General features: G+C 37.1%; 1 pseudogene across 1 annotated transcript; it reads left to right on the top strand.

Moving 5' to 3' along the window:
• The first annotated feature begins 3,794 nt into the window (after window positions 1-3,794).
• Window positions 3,795-4,307, top strand: LOC116556607 (annotated as a pseudogene). The gene has a single exon (XR_004271082.1). The product of XR_004271082.1 is annotated as a 40S ribosomal protein S20 pseudogene (transcript).
• The last annotated feature ends 11,072 nt before the right edge of the window (window positions 4,308-15,379 follow it).

Genomic DNA, 15,379 nt, shown 5'->3' with positions numbered 1-15,379 from the left:
CCCCCGGTCCCAACTCTGGTGTTCCTGCACCTCAGAGACTCAAAATCCTTTCCTTGGATCTTCCAAATTAATCTTCATTTAGTTCAATCTTTTCTTTGGAAGTCGGTGTCTTAGTCCATTTCATGTTGCTATAAAATAATACCTAATGCTAGGTAATGTGTAAGAAAAGGAGGTTTATTTGACTCATGGTCCTGTGGACTACACAAGAAGCATGATACCAGCATCTGATTCTGGTGAGGACCTCAGGAAGCTTCCACTTATGGTGAAAGGTGGAGGGGGAAGTGGCATCACATCACCTGGCAAGAGAGGAGGAAAGAGAGGGGAAAAGGTGCCAGTAGCTCATTTTCTTTTTTCTTTCTTTCTTTCTTTCTTTTTCTTGCTTTTTCTTTCTTTCTTTTCTTTCTTTCTTTTTTTCTTCCTTCCTTCCTTTCTCTGTCACTCTCTTTCTTTCTTTCTTTCTTTCTCTCTATCTTTTTTTTCCTCCTCCTTCTTCTTCTTCTTCTTCTTCTTCTTTTTTTTTTTTTGGCAAAGTCTTATTCCATCACCCAGGCTGGAGTTCTAGATTACAGTGGTGCAATCATGGCTCACTGCAGCCTCAATCTCCCAGACTCAGGTGATCCTCACATCTCAACCTCTCAAGGTAGCTGGGACGACAGAGGTGTACAACCATGCCCAGCTAATTTTTTTGCATTTTTTTTTTTTTTTGTAGAGGCGAAGTTTTGTCATGTTACCTAGGCTGGTCTCAAACTCCTGGTCTTAAGTAATCCACTTGCCTTGGCCTCCCAAAGTGCTGGGATTACAAGCAGTAGCCACTGCACTTGGCCACCAGGTCCTTTTTAACAATCAGATCTCACAGGAATTAATAGAGCAAGAATTCACTCATTATCACAAGGATGACACCAAACCTTTCATAAGTGATTCACCTTCGTGACCCAAAATCTTCTTTTTAGGAGCTGTATCCAATATTGGGGATCAAATTACAACATGAGATTGGAGGGGACGAATATCCAAACTATATCAAGCAAATTAAGTCATCATGCATCCACTTTTCTGTGATTTACAATCTCCTCTCTGCAGACAGAACTGGTTTATGAGCCACTGTATCCCACATGGGCTTGAGTTCTTATAAAGAAAGATGAGCATTTATTTATGATGCTGAGGAAAATACTGAACCAAAAGAAAATTTTAAATAGATTAAAGAAGTTTAAGCATTATGTACGTACCATCAGTGCATGTCTCATGACTATCCTTGGATAATCGCCATCCTTTCCTGGGGGGGTTAGATGGCACCTCTGGTCTCCATTGGTATCACTTTTGTTCAAAGTCATAGAGATGAAAATTATGAGTCAGATCTTGCCAGACTTTTAGAAGCCATTTCCGATGTTATCCTTTCCTTCTATTCCAAGAACCAGCAATATTCCACAGTGGGTTTCCCCTTTATCCTGGATACAGGAACAAAACACAACTTTGCAATTATTGATTAAAAACTCAGTAATTTCGCCATGAAAAGCAAAATCCGGTCTATTTAAATAACGTTTTCAAAAGACACCCCTGACAACGTATACATATAAATGATTGTCTTGAAAACAAAATGTGTGTAAGCTATTAATTTTTTCTTTAAAAAAAAAAAAGAGAAAGATTTAGCTGAGATTCTTGCTTTACTTCTTTTCCTTTTTCCTTTTGTTTTTTTTTGTTTTTTTTTTTTTTTAGAGTTTTTCCTGACTTGAAAATAGATAGCATAGGCACCAGTTTCTGGTCTGTTTTATCTCACTGTGTTTATCAGGACACCTGTCAGCCATCACACAAAATACATGAAAAGAGGAGGGTGGTAAGCAAATATTTAAATTGCAGTATTCATGGGGAAAATACTAGCATTTGCTTTGCGTTTGTGTTGTTTGGGGTTTTCTTTTGGTTTCTTAACTAAGTGGTAGAAATGCTGCTTCCAAATGACTCTCTCAGCATCGAGTTTCATATTCTGGAGAATTTGCTATACACAGCAAAACTGTTTTGCTTGACTTTTTTCCTATCCTTTCTCCTGAATAGCTCCCTGGATGCATACGTAATTTCCTTGAATAACCTGTGCCAATTCATGCCATGCAAACATGCTTTTTTGTTGTTGTTGCAGTAGACAGGGCAGCACTGCAGCCCGTGAGAAACTGGGTACATTCGGTAACTAGCCACATTGCACATTTAACTCTTCACAAGCTGTTTTTAACTTTTCCTGGTTTCTACTTTACATCCTAGAGTTCCAGTGATATACGTAGCTATTTTAACATTTTAAAGTATTTTATTTTTTGGAAATTTACGTCTTTATGGATTATTAACAACAAAAAAGACATTTTAGAGTATTCCACAGGTGAGATTTCACAATTTGGCCATTATCTGTTGAAATATAAATGATCAGTAAAGCAGGTAACACATTTTCACTGCACAGAAGAAGCAGCCCAAAGCCAGAAATCCTTACTTAAAACTACTGATTTTAAATTCTATGTATATTTTTGGAGTCTAACTTGATCATAATTGATTCTTCTCTGTGGTTTGACTCCATTTCTGGTTTATTTATTTATTCTCTTTCATATTTACTGTTTAAAGAATGTAAGGGTTGTGGACATTTAATTCTGCCTTGCCTCATTGATCTTTGCTCTTATTTTATTGATTCAGCAAATTGTTCTGCTTCCAAGACTTCATAAAGAAATTTTCACCATAGGCCATAACTGTGTCAACGATGAAATTAGAAGTTTCCAAAGTCCTCTTTTTCTTTTTTCTAGAACTTGTTTAGGAGCCGTTTACAATTACAGTATGAGAAAATAAGGAACTGCCTCCTCTTGCTACTTGGTGATAATTAGTATTTAAATTATTTTTGATGAGTGGTATAAATGCTAGATTTGATAAATTATGGCTATGAATTTTAATTGCCCTTTTAATCAGAAAGATATAAGTATGTAAGGGTACAAATTGATGAATTATATAAAAGAAAAATAAATAGGTAATATATATATATATATGTATTCAAAATGTTCAATTATGTGAATTGCCTGCAAAGTGCACAGTGAAAATAGTTAAAAATGACTTTGGACTATTACTTTCCAAATTAAAGACAACGGAAAAGGTAGTACTATTGAGAATGGTTCCAAGAAATGTGTGCTTTTCACTGACATTATTCTGGCAATCATAACCACACAATTGGTCATAAAATAAAGCATAAAATATGATTTAAATAGTACAATTCCTGTGAAAGAGCTTTCTGCATGTAACAGACATATAGTTAGAGAACAAAGCAGAGTACAAAATTTGCAGGAACTGTTTTGGCAACAACAGAAAAATATCACCTTTCCTTTGACATTGTGTATCAGTTTTACCAGTTACTTCTAAATTTGTAAATTATTTTGTAAGCAAAAAGCAGAAAACTCAAAACTTGTCTAACATAATACAGGATTTGTGTGATGGGCTTAGGATGGATAGCTCTGTCTTCTTGAGCTGTGTTATCTAACTTGTATATAAAAAATTGTAGTCAAAAGTTTGGATTCACCTGTTTCTCCCAGCTTAAAGAGATGAGTGGTGGCAAATTCTGGAAATGTGAGTAGTGTATCATATAAGGCTGTAGAAGCAAGGAAGCTCATTCAAGGGCTAAAACTAAGCACTTCCAGTTTGGGGCTCAAATTCAATAAGTACTATCTGTGTACAAAGATAGGTGACATGAAAATGCTATAGGTTGCTTTTCACCCTTGTAGCTATAAAATATAAATTTTATAGAATAGAAATAGCTTGTACTACTTTATTAACAAAAGTTGCTCTTTGAGGAAAACGCGGTCGTAGCTGTTGTGGATCGTTAGTCCGCACGCTCCTGCCCCTGACTCACTGCTGTTCCCTCTTGCCGAGGAACAGGTCGGTCAGGAAGCCACGCAGCAGCCATGGCTTTTAAGAATGCCGGAAAAACACCCGTGGAGCCAGAGGTGGCCATTCACCGAATTCGAATCACTCTATCAAGCCGCAACGTAAAACTGCTGGAGAAGGTGTGTGCTGACTTGATCAGAGGAGCAAAGGAAAAGAATCTGAAAGTGAAAGGACCAGTTCGAATGCCTACGAAGACTTTGAGAATCACTACAAGAAAAACACCTTGTGGTGAAGGTTCTAAAACATGGGATCGTTTCCAGATGAGAATCCACAAGCGACTCATTGACTTGCACAGTCCTTCTGAGATTGTTAAGCAGATTACTTCCATCAGTATTGAGCCAGGAGTTGAGGTGGAAGTCACCATTGCAGATGCTTAAGTCAGTTATTTTAATAAATTGATTATCAGTTGTTAAGAAAAGTTATACTAAAATATCACATATACATATATATGTATACATATATACTAAAGTATCACATAGCACACACACACACACACACACACACACACAGAGAGAGAGTCAAGCTTATTGCTGTTACCCTGTCTGGATTTGAAAAATGTGCTGAATATGTATTATATACACACACACACACATCTAAAATGGCCTAAAGCAGACAGCCATATAATTACAGTTGCAAAATGAAAACTTTTTGAAAGAACATTGTATCATACTTCATTCCTTTGCAGTGAATCTTTGTTCTTTCTTTCTGTTGTAATTTTAGAAATGAGTTCCAAGTTCGGAATTAAATCTGCTAAACTGGGGCTGTGCCATTGAACTTGAATGAAGTTTTGTCCCCTTGTGTGATGAAGCAGCTACATCCCAACAATAGGAGAAAAAACATCTAGAACTATTTCCAGTTTAATTTTTTTGCATATGAAAATAAAATAATAGTGATAAAAAAGAAAAATGATAACATTACCACTATTTGTAGATATTCTCACTGTGAGCCTAAAACATTAAGAACTAAAAACGGGTCAAGTGCGGTGGCTGACGTCTGTAATCCCAGCACTTTGGGAGGCTGAGACAGCCAGATCACTTGAAGCCAGCAGTTTGAGACCAGCCTGGCCAAGATGGCAAAAGCCAATCTCTACTAAAAAATACAAAATGAGCTAGGTGTGGTGGTGCAAGCCTGTAATTAACTTTTGTATTTTTGTTATTTTTAGTAGAGATGGGGTTTCACCACGTTGGTCAGGATGAAGTTCAAACTCCTCACCTCAGGGGATCCACGTGCCTCAGCCTCCCAAAGTGCTGGGATTACAGGGGTGAGCCACTTCGCCCAGCCTCTGTCGTCTTTCATTAGTGGTGTAACTGTGAATGGTAACTGCATTCTGCATGCCTCACTCCAGCTGTCTTTGGTCATGAAATGATTCTGCCCTTGGACACTTCTGCTGTAGTATTCTCCAGCCTGAGGTATCCCCACTTCCTCATCACCTTCTCCAACTTGGCTTTAATCTCCATGTTTAGCTCTATCATCTGATCCTTTATTTCTTCTCTCTTTCCTTTGGTCCACATTCGCTTTTAAAGAAATGACACTTTATAAAATTTGTTTTACATCCATTTTTCTTATTTGGTCTAAAGTTTTTATCTCTCACCTGCGTGGCATTTGTTTTTGTTGACACACACCTCGCACTGACTGAATTCCTTTCGTGCTGTAAATACAGAGTCATCCCATCAACATGGCAAGAGAACCACGATCCACACTATTATTTGTCATGGGAGAAAACAGTTTTGGTGAGGATCTTTAACTTGTCCAGATCACACAGCTATAACGGTGGAACCTGATTTCAAATCTGATTGCGTCTGACTTCAGAGACCATAACCTTAGTCTCCATGCTCCCTCCAGCTGTGAGGAATAGGTTAAGGCAAAAGAAAAAAAAAAGTCTGTCTTTCATAGCTTAAACCTTAGAGATCCTTAGTATGGTGAGTTTAGGACTGTCTCTAGAGCCATTTAATATGTACTAATTAAGCCACTACGATGGTATGCAGCTGTGGACTATTTCAGTGTTTCTTTGAAAGTCTATAGTCACCTTCATCTGCTCTTTTTAAAGAAGGGTTTTCCTAATAGTATTGTTTCTGGCAATGTCTTAGCCATCTTGGACTGCCATAACAAATGTACCATAGACTGCATGACTTAAACAATGTATGTCTCTCATTTCTAGAGGCTGGGAAGTTCAAGATCAAGTTACCAGTAGATCCAACATCTAGTTAGGGCTCTCTTCCTGGTTTGCAGACAGTTATCTTCGGGTTGTTTCTCCACATAGTGAAGAGAAAAAGAAGCAAACTCTCTGACAGCTTTTTGTTTGTTTGTTTATGTTTTTTTAGAGACAAGGTCTTGTTCTGTCACTCAGCCTGAGGCACAGTGGCATAATCATAGCACACTGCAGCCTTGAACTGCTGAACTCAAGCAGGCCTCTGGCCTTAGCCTCCCAAGTAGCCAAGACTAATAGCATACAAGAACATGCCCAACTAATTTTTTAAATTTTTTTGTAAACATGGGATCTCACTATGTTGACCAGGCTTGTCTCAAACTCCTGGCCTCAAGTGAAAAGCTTTTTTTATAAGGGAACTATTTCCATCTTGAGGGTTCTACACTCATGAACTAATAGCCTCTCAAAAACTCTACCTCCTAATACCATCCTACTGAGAATTGGATCTTCAACATATGAATTTTGGGGAAGCACATACATTCAGCACATTGTAGGTAGTACAGATATTTTTTGGTTCAGTCCTATATGTTAAGGCTCTGGTTGACCCAATTCAGATAGAGCTATTATGAGAACACCTTTCCTTAAGTTTCATGGTTGGTTATGAGACAACACCACAGAGGAAGGTCACTTTTTCTCAGTTCTTATGTCTTTAGCCATGGTGATGACTCTTGATGAAACTCCAGAAATGAATCTAATGAAACCTTCACTGGGTTATTGGGTAAGATGTCATTCTATATACCTGAATCAGTGGATAAGGTAAACTAGCTGCCAGCGTGCTGAAATGAGACATGGAGATTCATGATCTGTGCACCTGCTACCTGCTTTGTGTCTGCACCGTGGTTGGTCACAGGGCAGGTATGTGTATATGTGGCAAGCTCCCTTTAAGAACTTTGAACTCTAAGGCTCAAGTGGGCTTTCCCGAATAAGGAAATGTCCCTGCAATTCACAGACAGAAAAAACATGAATCCATGTGATCTTTGCGAGGAAAAACAAGAATGTGTGGCTTTGACCTAGGCTCCACCTATGTAAATCTTTCCCCTGCTGTTTCTACACAGTATTCTTCATTTAATAAGTTGTAGCTACATATATAATCTTATGTTGAAATATCTAAGTCCTTCCAGCAAATCACAAAACTAGTGAGTATTCGAATACTCCAGATAAAATGCTTGGTAAGGTTTTACTGCATCTCTCTATTTTTTGTTTTGTTTTGTTTTGTTTCTGTCTGGTTTTAGGAAGAGAAAGTTTCGGCAAATATGATTCTTTATTGCCAATTCTGTTTCCTGGATTACCTGTTAGATTTTGCCTCACTTTCCTTGTATTTTCACGATTCTGTGTTTTTCATAGCCAGAAAAGAAGAGAAAAGTAAAGGAGTAAGAGGAAGAAGAGGAGAAGGAGAAGAGGAGGAAGAGAAAGAAGAGGAGAAGCAGGAGGAAAAAAGATGAAATTAACTAGATAGTATAATGGTAGAAAATAGTGACTGTAAAATATAACTTATAAGAATTAATAAAAGTGTAATTAATCTAAATTCTCTCTGAACTCCTGGAGAGGAACATCTTTTTTGTTCTGCTGTTGTGCACATTTGTTTTAAACTCTGATCCCCACAGCTCTGGGAAGAGTCATTATACTTTTTTTCCTAAATATATTCGCTGGAGTTTTTCGGTCCTTGCCCAACAACTGCATCTACATTTCCCAGAAGAAATTGGAGCTTTAATTAAGCTTGCAAGAGCCTTCAGTCCTATAAAAACTAAATAATTAAAAGATCTTCAGAACCAGAGGCAGCAAGGATGCAATTTTATGAACACACACACCTGTCCATTTTCCAGTGCCAACATAAGGTGTTTATGTCCTAAAGGGATAGGTCTAAGCTAGGAAAGAAGGAGAGAAAAGAGAAGCATCTAGATAATGGCCATTACTAACTGCTAAGACCATTTAAAATAAATCTTTTTCATCAGTTAATCACATTAATCACCTAGTAATGTTTCTGATGCTGACCCAGTACAGCTCTGAAGTAAAGAAACACAGATTCAGCATTTTAGTCTCTCCTTTGTTTTGTCCTTAAGTTTCCTTTCCTCTGCCAAGGCAGAATTTTTGCTGAGCCGCACGGGGTTTCCTGACTTTCAACAGCAGTGGGTAAACACCAGCTGGCTTTCAATATGCAATGTGTGTACTTACCTTTCCGTAACTTTGGTTCCGTAATTTTATACCAAAACAATTTCTCAGTTTAACCTCTTCTTTCAGAAAAACATATGCTCACTTGTTTTCAATGAAGCACTCTCGGGAGTTCACACTTAGGATCTAGAACTGTTTCCAAACTCTGAAACACACATGCATTCTCCACAGGTCTCCCCAGGGTCTTCAAAAACACAGAATCAGAATAAGAATGCAAAGTTATGCTTTAGAAAATATAATTCAAGAACCTATTTCTTAAGAAAGTATTCTCATTGATAGGAGGAGGAAAACACATAGAAGACACTTTGGGAAGCCAAGGTGAGTGGATCACCTGGAGTCAGAAGCTCAAAACCAGCCTGGTCAACATGGTGAAACTTCATCTCTACTAAAAAATGCAAAAATTAGCCGGGTGTGGTAGCGCATGCCTGTAGTCCCTGCTACTCGGGAGTCTGAGGTGGGAGAATTGCTTGAACCCGGCAGGTGGAGGTTGCAGTGAGCCAAGATCACGCCACTACACTTCAGCCTGGGTGATAAAGTGAGACTCCATCTTGAAAAAAAAAAGAAAAGTGAAAAGGAAAGAAAAGAAAACACATGGAAGAGAATAGGCTAGATCATTTTATACCAGTGCAACTACAAATGCACTTGCATGTACCCATGACTGACCCAGCCCATTCTGATAATTAGTGTCTGACACACTTAATTACCATGCATCAATTTCCAAGGATTGATTCACCAGGAATCCCCTTCAATTCTGAGACTGACACCTAGAAATAATAATTTGCAGGGTGCCTGTCACAGTATTCAAATATTAAGCACGGCAACTCAAATCTGAATTGCCATATACAGAATGTGTAAGCAGTATAGTAGTTTAGCTATACAAATACACACTTTTAAAATAGAATACAGCCTGGTGGGGTGGCTCACCCCTGTAATCCCAGCACTTTGGAAGGCAGAGGCAGATGGATTGCCTGAATTCGGGAGCTCCAGACCAGCCTGGCCAACATGGTTTGTAGACACCCCATCTCTACAAAAATACAAAAATTAGTCGGGCGTGGTGGTGCACACCTGTTATCCCAGCTAGTCTGGAGACTGAGGCAGGAGAATCGCTTGAACCCGGGAGGAGGAGGTTGCAGTGAGCTGAGATCACGCCACTGCACTCCAGTCTGGCAACAAAGCAAGACTCCAACTCAAAAAATAATAATAATTAATAAAATAGAATATGGAAAATAAAACAAAAACCCAGCAAAATATTCTTTTATTTGTGTATCCTTGTGTTGTGAATTCCAGGTAGTGAAGGAAAAGACAGTGAGTATTGATGAAATTTTTGCCCCAGAGGGTTTTATTGTGATAATATCTTAAAGGAGAATGTTTTCTGATGACTAAGATTTTTTATCTGCCTAGAGGTATATCTTAGTCTAATTTTATGCTGCTAACAAAATACCACAGACTGGGAAATTTATAATGAGTAGAAATGCATTGGCTTATGATCCTGGAGGCTGGAAAGACCTAGATCAAAATATTGGCATCTTGCAAGAAACTTCCTGCTATACCGTGACATGGCAGAAGGCATCACACAGGCAAGAGAGAGCGCAAGTGGTAACCAAACCCTTTCTTTTCTAAGAAACCCACTCCTGCAATTCCCATTAGGCCCCACCTCCCAATACTGCCTCAGTGGGAATCAAGGTTTCAACATATGAACTTTGCAGAAGACATTTAAACCATAGCAGGTTAGAATACAGTGCATACATTCAACTAAAGTTGCCACTTTAGAAAAAAGGACATCCCTTTTACGGAAAAGACACTAACTCTGATAGGTGAGTTATGAACTGAGAAGCAATCAGTTTTCCTATCAGTGCATAACATTTAGTTAACGCTCATAAAAAATTGCAAAACTCATAAGAAACTTCAGGAAAGGTCACCAAAACAAAAAAAGATTGTACTTTATATTCAATAGAAAAACTTAAATCCTTTGCACCACAGAATCTTTCTGCATTTAAAATTTTCAAATTTGATCTTCCTAGAGGGAAAAAAAATCAATGTTTTTGATCAATGCTGTTTGAAAGAGCAATGAGTAAAATTGAAGCCAAAAATAATGATATCAGCACAGATTTTGAAGTTCATTTTAAAACATGATGTCTGATGGTTAAATTTCAAAATATTTAAAGCCCATTATCTGACTATGGAAAATGAAAAAAAAATACAGGCACCATAAAAACGGTAGAGAGCTTCATACACAAATGAAAAGTAAAACCTTCATGTGATCAGCAATGCCACTGCTGGGTATATATCCAAAAGAACAGAAATATATATATTTATATATATATATATATATATCTCCAATAAATATATATAAATAGAAGTAAATATATAAAATATACATAATAAATAGATAAAAGAATATATATAAATAGAAATAAATAAATATATATCCAGAAGAAAAAAATTAGTATATTAAACAAATATCTGCACTCCTTGTTTGTTGTGGCACTGTTCCCAGAAGCCAAGCTATGGAATCAACCCAAGTGCCCATGAGAAAATGTATTTGAGGGGTGCATGACCTACCATGTAGCCACAAAAAATTAAAATGAAAATTTTTTAAAAAGTTAAAATAATTTTTAAAAAGAAACTGGCATATATACATGATGGAATATTATTGTCATAAAATAGAACAAAACCCTGTTTTCTGCAGCAACATGGATGAAACTGGAGATCACTATGTTAAGGTAAGTAAGCCAGGCACAGAAAAACAAATAGCTCATGTTCTCACTCATCTACAGAGCTAAAAAAAAAAAGAAAGTGGTGGCTATCATGGAGATAGAGAGTTGACTGGTGTTTACCAGAGCTGGGAAAGGGAAAAGGAGGAGAAATCAAAAGAGGTTGGCTAAGAAGTACAAACAAAGAGTAAAACAGAAGGAATAAGTTATGTCGTTTGACAGTACAGTAAGACAACTATAGTTAACAGTAATTTATTATAGATTTCAAAATAACTAGAAAAGAAGCTTTGAAATGATCATAACACATGCACATATGAGTAAAAAATGTTCTACATGATGGTTATTTCAGTAATGCTGATCTGATCATTTTACTTTCTATGCATGTAGCAAAATATCACATGCATCCCATAAAAATAAAAATAAATTTAAAATTAAAAGTTGTTTTAAAATAAAACAAAACAAGAAGCAATTCAAACAAAGCATAATGTAAAATATGATTTTAAATTGATATTAAATATGACTATCATGTAAAAAAATATTTAATAAGAGAGGAATCTGGGGAAGGGGATACATGACCTACTGTGTACCCACAAAACTTAGAATAAAAATTAAAATAAAATAATTTTAAAAAGAAAATGTCATATGAGAACTGTGTACTTTCCCTTCTATGGGAGTATATGGGAACTCTCTATACTCTTCATTCTCTTTTTCTGTAAATCTAAAACTACTCTAAAAATTAAAGGTTATTTATTTTAAAAAATAATAATTTTCAGACCTCTAATTAGGGTAGTAGACTGAATGTGAGAAAAACTTACACTTTGAACCACAGTCTTGACTTACAATAATATCTAAACTACAATTGCATGTAAAATTTACAATACTACCTAAAACCATCTGCACTGTCTAAAATTGTTACATATTATTTCATACATTGCACTGACCATGACTGCAATTAGTGTAATTGTTTATTAATATCCATCTCCCTCTATATGTATATTAGCTATTTGCTCTGAACATTCATTGGTGACCTCAGAGGTCTGGGCACTGTTTATGGCATCTCTGGGGTGAGCCTCTCTCTGAGTTCTCATAGGGAAGATTAGTAAATGGATGTATTGAAGTCTAGAAGAAGAGGTGGGTTGAGAATTTCATTCCCAAGTCCTCCTGGCTCTCATGCCATGTTAAATAGCAGAAGTTGCAACTCTTCATGATCATGTAAAGCAGTTTACATTTTTATCTTGAAGGTTCTTTTGGGACTCATGAATCCAATACCCCAAAATATGGTGCTTTGATATGCTGAACTGCAGGAGAAGCCTCAAGGTCTCTGTGACGCTCCGTCGCCCCTGTCTCTCAATCGTCTCTCTCGTTGCACAGTATGAAGTTGTTCTCTGAAGTTCCCTCATCTGCCAGAGTCTAGAAACACCAAAGAAGAAAGCAATGACCTCTGTCCCTTCTCTGAATTTTCATTAACTGAACTCATAGCTCAGGAAGAAAGACTGAGGTTGGTCAACATGCCTGAATAGACTTATAAACTATTGTCTGCTCTGCGGACTCAACAGACTTTGTGGGCTGCTGTATGTTCTTCAAGTCGATTGAATTACCAGAAAAATAAGGTACTGCCCTCCTGAAATCATCCTCACCTCTCCATCTCCCTTTTCCCTAAGAAGAAGGGCAGATAAACATCTGCACCCTCTTGCTTGGTGCAGATATCCCTCTATAACTCTCCCCCATGCTTGTTAATAAATGTGTCTGCCTTTTCTCTCATTCATCTGCCTTTTGTGAGCTGATTTACAGCAAACCTTCAGAGGGCCAAGGGGAAGATTTTGCTTAGTCCCTAGAATTCAATAATCAGTCTATAAAGAAACTGATAGTACACAGATTAACAGGAAAAAGAAGGCTTACAAAATGTATTATGTGCACACATGTGCACAGGAGTCGTATAAAATACTTTAAAACTAAAAAAAAAAAAAATTACTCAATGGTCAATACATTTGTATCATCATGTGGTAACAGAAAGAATGGCCGAAAACAGGTTAAGGTAGTGTGATGGTTAGTATTAGGTGTCAACTTGATTGGATTGAAGGATGCCTAGATAGCTGATAAAGTATTGTCTCTGGGTATGTCTGAGAGGGTGTTGCCAGAGGAAACTGACATTGGAGTCGTTTGACTGGAAGAGCAAGACCCACCCTCAGTGAGGGTGTGCACCATCCAATCGGCTGCCGGCATAGCTAGAACACAGCAGACAGAAGAAGGTGGGATGAGGTGGCTTGCTGAGTCTTCTGGCTTTCATCTTTCTCCCGTGCGGGATGCTTCCTGCTTTTGGACATCAGACTCAAAGTTTTTCAGCCTTTGGACTCTTGGACTTATACCAGCAGGTTCGCACACGGGCTTTCAGGCCTTCGGCCACAGACTAAAGCCTGCACTGTTGGTTTCCCTGCTTTTGAGGCTTTTGGACTTGGACTGAGCCACTACTGGCTTCCTACCTCTCCAGTTTGCAGATAGCCTATTGCAGGAGTTCACCTTGTGATTGCGTGAGTTAATTCTCCTTAATAAACCCCCTTTCTTGTAGACATCTATCCTGTTAGTTCTGTCCCTCTTGGGAACCCTGAGTAATACAGGCAGTAAGTCAGGTTATTGTGACAAGTCAGGATATTCATAATGTTGTGCAGCCAACACCACGTAGTTATTGAACATTTTCACCACCACGAAAGGAAAGCCTGCACCCATTAAGCTGTCACTTCCCATTGCTGTTCCGCTTTCCCCTGGTAACCAGACATGACACTTGTAAGCTTATTGCATTATCTTGTTATTTTTTGCTTAATTTTAATTTGAAATATGTTCATTTTAATTTGAAATATGTTTATTTCAAATTTTTTGTTTGCATTATCTTGTTATTTTTTGCTTAATTTTAATTTGAAATATGTTCATTTTAATTTGAAATATGTTTAATTTGAAATTTTAATTTGAATATGATAACACTTCTTGTAGATTTTCAATATACATTTATTTATTCAACATTCTAAGAATGGAGCATTTAAAAAAAAAGACTTCAAAGAAAATGTTGTAACTTTGTCAGGCCCATTGTTTTCCAAACTTATTCATTCAAAGACTCACCCACTTTTTCTCACTGTAGTTCCTATTACCAATCTGTTGAGTACAATTTCTATTTCTTGCAACTCAATAAATTAGAGTGAGAAAACCAATGTTTGTTTGTCTTTTTTAATTACACAACATGTCAAGTAACTTTCCAAGAAGGGTGTTAGAGTTTCCTTTCATAATGGTAAACTGGTCTTTTAATCTTTTGAGCGAAACAGAAGGCTATGCAAAAAGTGCTGGAAAGGTTATAGTCCATGAACTATGAAATAACTCTCCAAAAACTACAAAAAGCAATGACCTCTGTCCCTTCTCTGAATTTTCATTAACTGAACTCATATCTTAGGAAGAAAGACTGAAGTCAGTCAAGATGCCTGAATAGACTTATAAACCATTGTCTGCTCTGTGAGCTCAACAGACTTTCTGAGCTGCTGTATGTTCTAAAAACAGAAACTGTAAAAAAAAAAAAAATGCATTGGAGTTAGAGCCCACACTAACTTTCATGAGAAATGGTTATTTAAAATGTTGGATTTAATGGAATCTAAAGAGCTTCTGGACAGCAAAAGAAACTATCAACCGAATAAACAGAAAACCTACAGACAGGGAGAAAATTTTTGCAAACTATGCATCTGAAAAAGGTCTTATATCCAGCATCTGTAATAAACTTAAACAAATTTACAAAAAAAAAAAAAAAACCCAACAACCCCATTAAAAAGTGGGCAAGGAACATAACAGATACTTTTTAAAAGAAGACATATATATGTGACCAACAAGCATATTTCTAAAAGCTCAATATCACTGGTCATTAGAGAAATGCAAATCAAAACCACAATGAGACACCATCTCACAAGAGTCAGAATGGCTATTACTAAAAAGTCAAAACATAACAGATGCTGGCAAGGTAGCAGAGAAAAAGGAACACTTATACGCTGTTGATGGGAATGTGAATTAGTTCAACCATTGTGGAAAGCAGTGTACTGATTCCTCAAAGATCTAAAAACAGAGCTACCATGTGACCCAGCAATCCCATTAGTGGGTATACATTCAAAGAAATATAAATCGTTCCATCATAAAGACACCTGTACATGTATGTTCATTGCAGCACTATTCACAATAGCAAAGACATGGAATTAATCTAAACCCCTATCAATGGCACACTTGATAACGAAAATGTGGTACATATAAACTATGGAACACTACCCAGCCATAAAAAAGAACAAGATGATATTATTTGCAGGGACATGGTTGGAGCTGGAGGCCATTATACTTGGCAAACTAATGCAGAAACAGAAAACCAAATGCCGCA

The sequence above is a fragment of the Sapajus apella genome, unplaced genomic scaffold (genome assembly GCF_009761245.1).
Source record: "Sapajus apella isolate SASKATOON/1434 unplaced genomic scaffold, GSC_monkey_1.0 scaffold17, whole genome shotgun sequence".
NCBI classification, from domain to species: domain Eukaryota; kingdom Metazoa; phylum Chordata; class Mammalia; order Primates; family Cebidae; genus Sapajus; species Sapajus apella.
Note: the sequence above shows the minus strand (reverse complement) of the source record. Positions and strands in the feature narration are given on the sequence as shown.